Source organism: Quercus lobata, chromosome 12 (assembly GCF_001633185.2).
Source record: "Quercus lobata isolate SW786 chromosome 12, ValleyOak3.0 Primary Assembly, whole genome shotgun sequence".
NCBI classification, from domain to species: domain Eukaryota; kingdom Viridiplantae; phylum Streptophyta; class Magnoliopsida; order Fagales; family Fagaceae; genus Quercus; species Quercus lobata.
The window spans coordinates 33,295,049-33,301,736 of record NC_044915.1 but is presented as its reverse complement, the minus strand read 5'-3'; the positions used below and the strand labels follow the sequence as shown (position 1 = coordinate 33,301,736).

The following is a 6,688-nucleotide window of genomic DNA, read 5'->3' as shown; positions in this document are numbered from 1 at the left end:
GTAGATATTTTTTTAATATATAATAACTTTTTTTCTGAAATTTTTCTTTAGTCAAAGTACGTGGCATTTTTTTTTTGAGGTGGAAAGTACGTGGCATTTGGATGCATTTAAATGCATTTTTTTTCTTTTCATTTTTTTAGACTATATGATTTTTCCCCTCATTTTTAAGGTTTAGAGGTATTATAGTAATTTTAAATCTCTTTAAGAGTATTTTTGTCGTTTTGAATGTTTTGCGGTATTTTTTCATTTTAAATATTTGAGATATACTTTTTTATGTAAATATTTTACCCATATATATATAGGGCGTAGCTAGGAAATTTTACTTGAGGGGGCCAAATAGTAGTATTGATACAATAACCATAGTTCATATTGAATACAAAATCATTAACTTTGATATATTATCATATTCTTAAATATTAATGAACATACCAAATTATATAGTTTATTATAGATAAATACCAAAAAAAAAATCAATAAAAGAACATTTCGCATCAAATTTATGCCCGACAATCTTTCATGGAATAAAGATAGCAATACAAAAAAGTGAACAACAAAATCTTTAAATACCCATACGTATATCAACACACACACACGCACACACAAACACACACACGCAGGCAAAAGAAAGAACAAAAAAATAATACTAATGGTAAAAGAATAATGATGAGAGAGAGAGAGAGAGAGAGAAGCAAATACACTTGCATATTCACTTCTTCAAAGAGTGAAGAAGATGATGTTGCACCTAGACAAAAAATGGATTAATAGTTTTGGTTGAGATAAGAGTTTTTGTGTTGAGAAAATAGAAAATGGGGACAATGGGCTGGCACTAGCAACAAGTGCAACAAAGCTTCGTAGGTACCTAAAAATGAAAAGAAAATTTGAAATTATGTTGGAAAATGGGTTGTCAATGAAGCTAGAGCGTGAATTATTATCCATTGGATTAATTATAAATTTTTTGGACAATTGAGAAGATCAATACTTAGTCATTATCCTTTGGACTAACCATAAATCTTAAGAATAATTGGGATGGACCAGTAATAAAGTTTTAGACAATTGAGGAGGCCAACTAGAAATCCATTGGACTGAATAGAAATCTTAGAAATAATTGGGGGGCTGGTTCAAATTTTTTGGGTCCTATTACTTGTATAGTTGTAGGAGAAAAAAAACAAATTTGGGGGGGCCAAGGCGCAATGTAGCTTTGCCCCTTCTATGTATATACACACACACATACACAATTAGATAAATAGAGTGGATTTTACCTTATATAATTGGATTGAGGTGAGTTGGGTTTGAATCATAACTATTTTTTTAAATGAGTAATAAATAGGTAAAAGATATTTAAGCATCCAATCCATTCATAACCCAAAACTTATTGTTAGGGCTTTCACAACATTTTGTATTCATGCCATTTTAATTGTTATTTGCTATATATTGTTCACATTGAGTAAAATGCAGAATTTCATTTAGAAGGGGTTAATGAAATCGTATGCATTCACAAATATATAAAATTTAATAAAATTATCAAATTCTTGTGATAAGGGGTTTAAACTTTTCAGTCTTAGCATAGAGCGTTGTAACTTAGTGGAGTTGATTGGTTCTCTTTATGATGAGAATCATAGTTCAAATTCTCCTCCCCCACATGTAACAATTAAATTATTTTTTAAACAAGTAAAATCTTGTGGATGAGAAACTATTAATTTAAACTCAATGTTCTACACTTTTCTCCCCATAAATATGATTCTCATTTGTGGGATCCACATTTATATAAGAGGAAAGTGAATAATTTTGTCTAACGAAACATCAAAGAAATTGTGTTCTTTTAAAAGTTTTTATTACAGTACGTTGATCTTTTAATTTCAACAAAAGTACAAGGAGAAGTAATAATGAATTCTCCGGAAATCATTAATTACTAGTCTGCTTGGGATTACTTCTTTTTATTGGTTTATTTTGTTAAATAAATAAATTCAATATAAGTACAATTGTACTTAAAACAGGTCGAACTTTTAAAAGTTATATATATATATATATATATATATATAAGATTAAGCTGACAATAAAAATAAACAAGATTTAAAACTTGTTCAAACTCAAGTTACAAGTTACAACACATTCACACCTCTTAATGTCAAACACAAAGAAGCGTATGTAACAAGCTTCTTTTTCATTAAAAAAAAAAGAAGCTTGTTAGTCTTTTTTGGGCCCATGCATGTGTCCTGTTTCAATACATCAGTGATAAAGTTTTGAGTTCTTCCAGGGAGTTGAGACCAGAACTCTTGTCAATGGGACATTCGTTGGGCATTACCATTGTATTTCATAATGTAATGAGTGGGTGAAATAGAATAGTAAATGATGTAAAATAGATTTGTTAATGTGTAATAAGCTATGGGCCTTAGGCCCACATTTTTTATTTGTATAGTACACATATTTGTATTACACACATACTTATACTGAATACTCTACCTTTTATATAAAAGCACTCATGTATATTTTATACTTGTTATAAAAAAAAGTAGAATAAAAAAAAATATTTTTCATAATAAAAGAGAGTTAAATGATAATTTATAAGACTTATCTTGTAGTTTGTTTGAATAACTTTTGCGTTTGAGACCATATTAGGCATTGAATAAAGGTATCAATGAGAAGAAAGTTAGCAATGAAGCATTCAACAGCATGACAACAAAGAGATTGCAATACTGCAATGTTAAAGAGACACGAAAAAGAACATGGGGGTAGCATTTAGCAAGGCTAGATAAATGTAATCAGCAAGACAAGGATAGTATATTCAGCAAGATCAAGGTAATACATTCTGCTAGGCTGAAATAATGAATTTAGCACAGATAAAAATGTTATTTCCATATTCATTTGGACATGAATTTTGTGTTCAACAACAAAAATTCCATGTTCAGTACGGGGGTGAAATCCTGCAATAAGACAAAGTTACTAGCCTCAAAATTGAAAATCAAAGTAAAAGGGAAGATGGGTTAGTAAGGAAAGAATAGAAGTTTAAAACTGTGCATGTCAAGGATCATATGAGAGAATGGTTTTTGAAGTTGGTTGGTGGAAGAAGTGATTGGGAAAGATGTATTTGAGGAGACACAAGGGTGAAATATGCCTTCTGATTTCTCTCTATTGCTCATTCCTAGAACAGGAAGCTCAATTTAATTTCAAATTGTGGGACTGCCCAAAATTTTCACATGCAGATGAGCACGTGTTTATAAGACTAAGTTTTCTCATTATTTCTCAAGGAGCTGAAGAAAGATAATTGAGAAGAAACCATAAATATCAAGTGAATAAATTAAATGATTGATAACCATCTACTTCCAGTTTTATTGTTGTACATGATAAAAAGGAGAAAGAATAACAAGCTCAGCACGTTTTTTTGCTGCTCTTCTGGAGGGCTTCCAATTTTGCCACCATAAGCGTTCAATCCCACTGCTAAAACTATTACTATGATCAGTAATTGAAAGCATCTTTTGTCTTGGACTAGGCTCAGCTTCTCTCAGATTCTTTGTATGTTTAGGGAGAAGGCTCTACAAACTTGACACTAACTGATCTGTCAAGGCAATAAGGGGAAAAAGTTACTAAAGATGAAAAGATATATATATATATATAATATTATGGTCCAGATATTATGGTCCAAACAGATGACAGAAGTAAAAAATATATAATTTCTTCTCACTCTCAAGTTTCATGAAAAAATCTACACATAATTTATCACCAACAGAACAAAAGACAATCTGGCAAGATTTTATCACTCCCAGCACTTTCCTCCCAATAACAATCACTTAAAGAGAGATTTTCATTTTATCATATATTCTTTAAATGCTCGTTTGGAAGAGATTATTCCATAAACCACCATCAAACATGCGTTTTCAGCTCTGTATTTTGTGCGTACTGACTAAATTACATTCCCAAACCCGAAATAAGGCCTCAAGCAAACAGCAAAATACATTATATATGCAATTACAATTTACATGGAAGGAATTTTATCTAAACTTCAAGCTTACCTATCAAGATCGACCGAGGGTGTTGCAGACAAGTCTTGTTGTTGAGGCTTACAAGCAGGACAGATGTAGACCTTTGGTGGGGAAACTAAGTTAATGCAATCAAAATGGTACTACTCATCACATTGATCACAAGCAATCATTGCTCTCTGATCATATGGCTTTCGACAAATACAATAAAGCATACTTCGTTCTCATAGTAACTGCACCAACCAAAGACTAGCTGATCAATGAAATGCCGAGGAAAATATTTTTCTTTTTCCTTTTTCAAGTGACGCAAAGATTAGTTTTTTTTTTTGGGGGAGGGGGGGGGGGGGGGGGTTAGGGACCATAAGAAGGCAAATTTTCACCTTCCATGATAAGTTCAAAAACTTTATCTAAGCTGCGATCTCCAGAATCAATTGCAACCTGTACATAAAACAAAAGAGCTAATGAGAGAGAGTGAGAGAGCAAGAGAGAGTGAGTAAAAGAAATTTATGGACCTTCCTGGCACGTTCTGCCCACCGCAAGCCAATACACTTCACTTCTGTAAGTCTTTGCCTATAGTGATCTTCAGGTGGAATGCTCATAGATGATGATTTTGTTCATCATCCATGTCACGGTACTGCAAAATTGCTTTTGTCAAGAAATAAAGTTTTAAATCAAGTTGTGTCAAACAAATACAAATTTTAAAGAGAGATTTTCTACATCCCAGAAAGTGTCTTCTCTGTCCAGCTCACTTTTGAGGAAGGTTAATTAATGCACTGACACTTCAGGTCATTTTTGTTCTTTCAAAGACGTTCACATCAGTTAGTGCAGTGACCTTCTTTACAAGGAGTAATTAATATTGAACTCTCGAATTATGACAAGGGCCTATGTAGAACAGATGAAATTGGATAGTAAAGCACACCATGTTGAAGTGTGCCAATAATAAAAATGCAGTCCTTCGATGAAGAAGTATTTGTAACCATATTTCAGTCTTACAGGAACATTGTCTTCAACAAATTCTTCTTAACAAAATGAAAACCCAGATATCCTAAGTAATACCACAGCAACCCAATGATAACTTATAGTAATACTTGAGCATCTATAATAGACGGATTGCTAAACAATTACTTAGAGATATATGAGAACTAAGAGCGAAAGAAAGATTTGCCTGGATTGACTGCCCATACCGACCACCTCTAGTTTCTTACTATATCACCATCACCTTATAAGGAGTTGTAACTAGTCATCACGACTTACCCAAAAAGAGGAAAGATAGTCCTCACAAACCCAAACCAATCATTATTCTCCAGCCCTAGCTAAACCTCCTACTCAACTTTCAATATGTTTTTGTTTATGTTTCCTTCCCTAAAACAAGAATTTTTAGTCTCTTCATAGAATTAGAGACACAAGGCAGAAGCCAGTTGACATGCAACACATCATGAATTTTGTAGGGGCAACATTGGCATTAAACCATATTAGGTTCTTGTGGAAATAGTTTTCTGTTTCTTTTTTTATTCCCTCTTTATTTGGTAATTCTCAAGAACTGACAAATATCAATTTTAATAATCAATGGACACTCTTGGAAGATGCTATCCTCATGTGAACTATCCCACTTTTATAACTAATAATAGTGAAAAAGTGCTAGAGAATTCAAAAGCAAATAATCCACATTAAGAAAGTAGAATAGTCCCAAAAGACAAGTAAACAAGTACTAACGGTTGATAAAACACACCTCTTTCAAATGCTGCTGAATCTGTTGGATCTTGGGCTTTTGTAAACCCCCTAATAAATGTGTATGTGTCACTTACAAAACAGAATCTGGAGCTATTTAAGTGCCCTTAATGGACTTGTTGGATTCCCAATTAAACCAAAAGATGATTCATCTAGCATAAGAATGTCAATGGAAGACTGAATCAACCATTGAGCTGCTGCTGCATATTGTAGGCACAGAGATTTCTGCATTTGAAAAATCTAGCTAATAAGAATAAACCAAAAAGAGAACCCATGGAAATTGGAAATCAAGTTCTGAACACCAACAAAAAATATTAACTGTCTTTATCCTTTCAATATAATTCTTCACTGGTAGTTCTTAGTTATCATTAGATTTCTTCAATTTCAAAATGGCCATTTCAAATTTTGGTTCCAAGTTCCAGATTTGTCTTAATCAAAAAAATTTTAAATCTCAATTCTCAATTCCCAAGCCAAAGACATTGGTTTTTTATATGAATAATGAGAACAAGCTAAGATTTTGAATGGCTTGAGTTTTTAAAAAATGTACAAAATTATTTCTTTTACCTCCACATTTTCTTTTGACTTTGATATGTAGTTTTCAGGGAATGCATACAAACTGCAAAAGTTGGAGCCAAATCTATACAAGTTTTCTTGGGTCAACATCTCAATTAGGAACTTTCTCACATTTTCCTTGTTCATTGTTCTCACTTTTCAAAAGGAAGCTTCAGTAGCACTTGAGCTTTGTTGATAAACAACACTACTAACCTTCAACTGTTTATGCATAAAAAAATAAATTTTATGAGACACTTATCAAGGAAAAAATCATGGTGCTAGATAACCTGTTTCTAAAAATAAACTTCACCAGCATGATTTTTAGTAGTCCAATAATGATTATGTAGATTTCCATTCTTAAATTGCTAATAGAAATTGCAAGTGCAAGCAACATTCAATGTGTAGAAGTAGGGAAAAAACAGAGAGAGAGAGAG

General features: G+C 32.3%; 1 long non-coding RNA gene across 1 annotated transcript; it reads right to left on the bottom strand.

Moving 5' to 3' along the window:
- Positions 1-3,211: 3,211 nt before the first annotated feature.
- LOC115971033 lies at positions 3,212-5,697 on the bottom strand. Its single transcript, XR_004087198.1, has 4 exons — positions 4,487-5,697; positions 4,355-4,412; positions 4,008-4,207; positions 3,212-3,553 (listed from the first exon to the last, which is right to left on the bottom strand). It is a non-coding gene; the product is annotated as an uncharacterized LOC115971033 (long non-coding RNA).
- Positions 5,698-6,688: the final 991 nt, after the last annotated feature.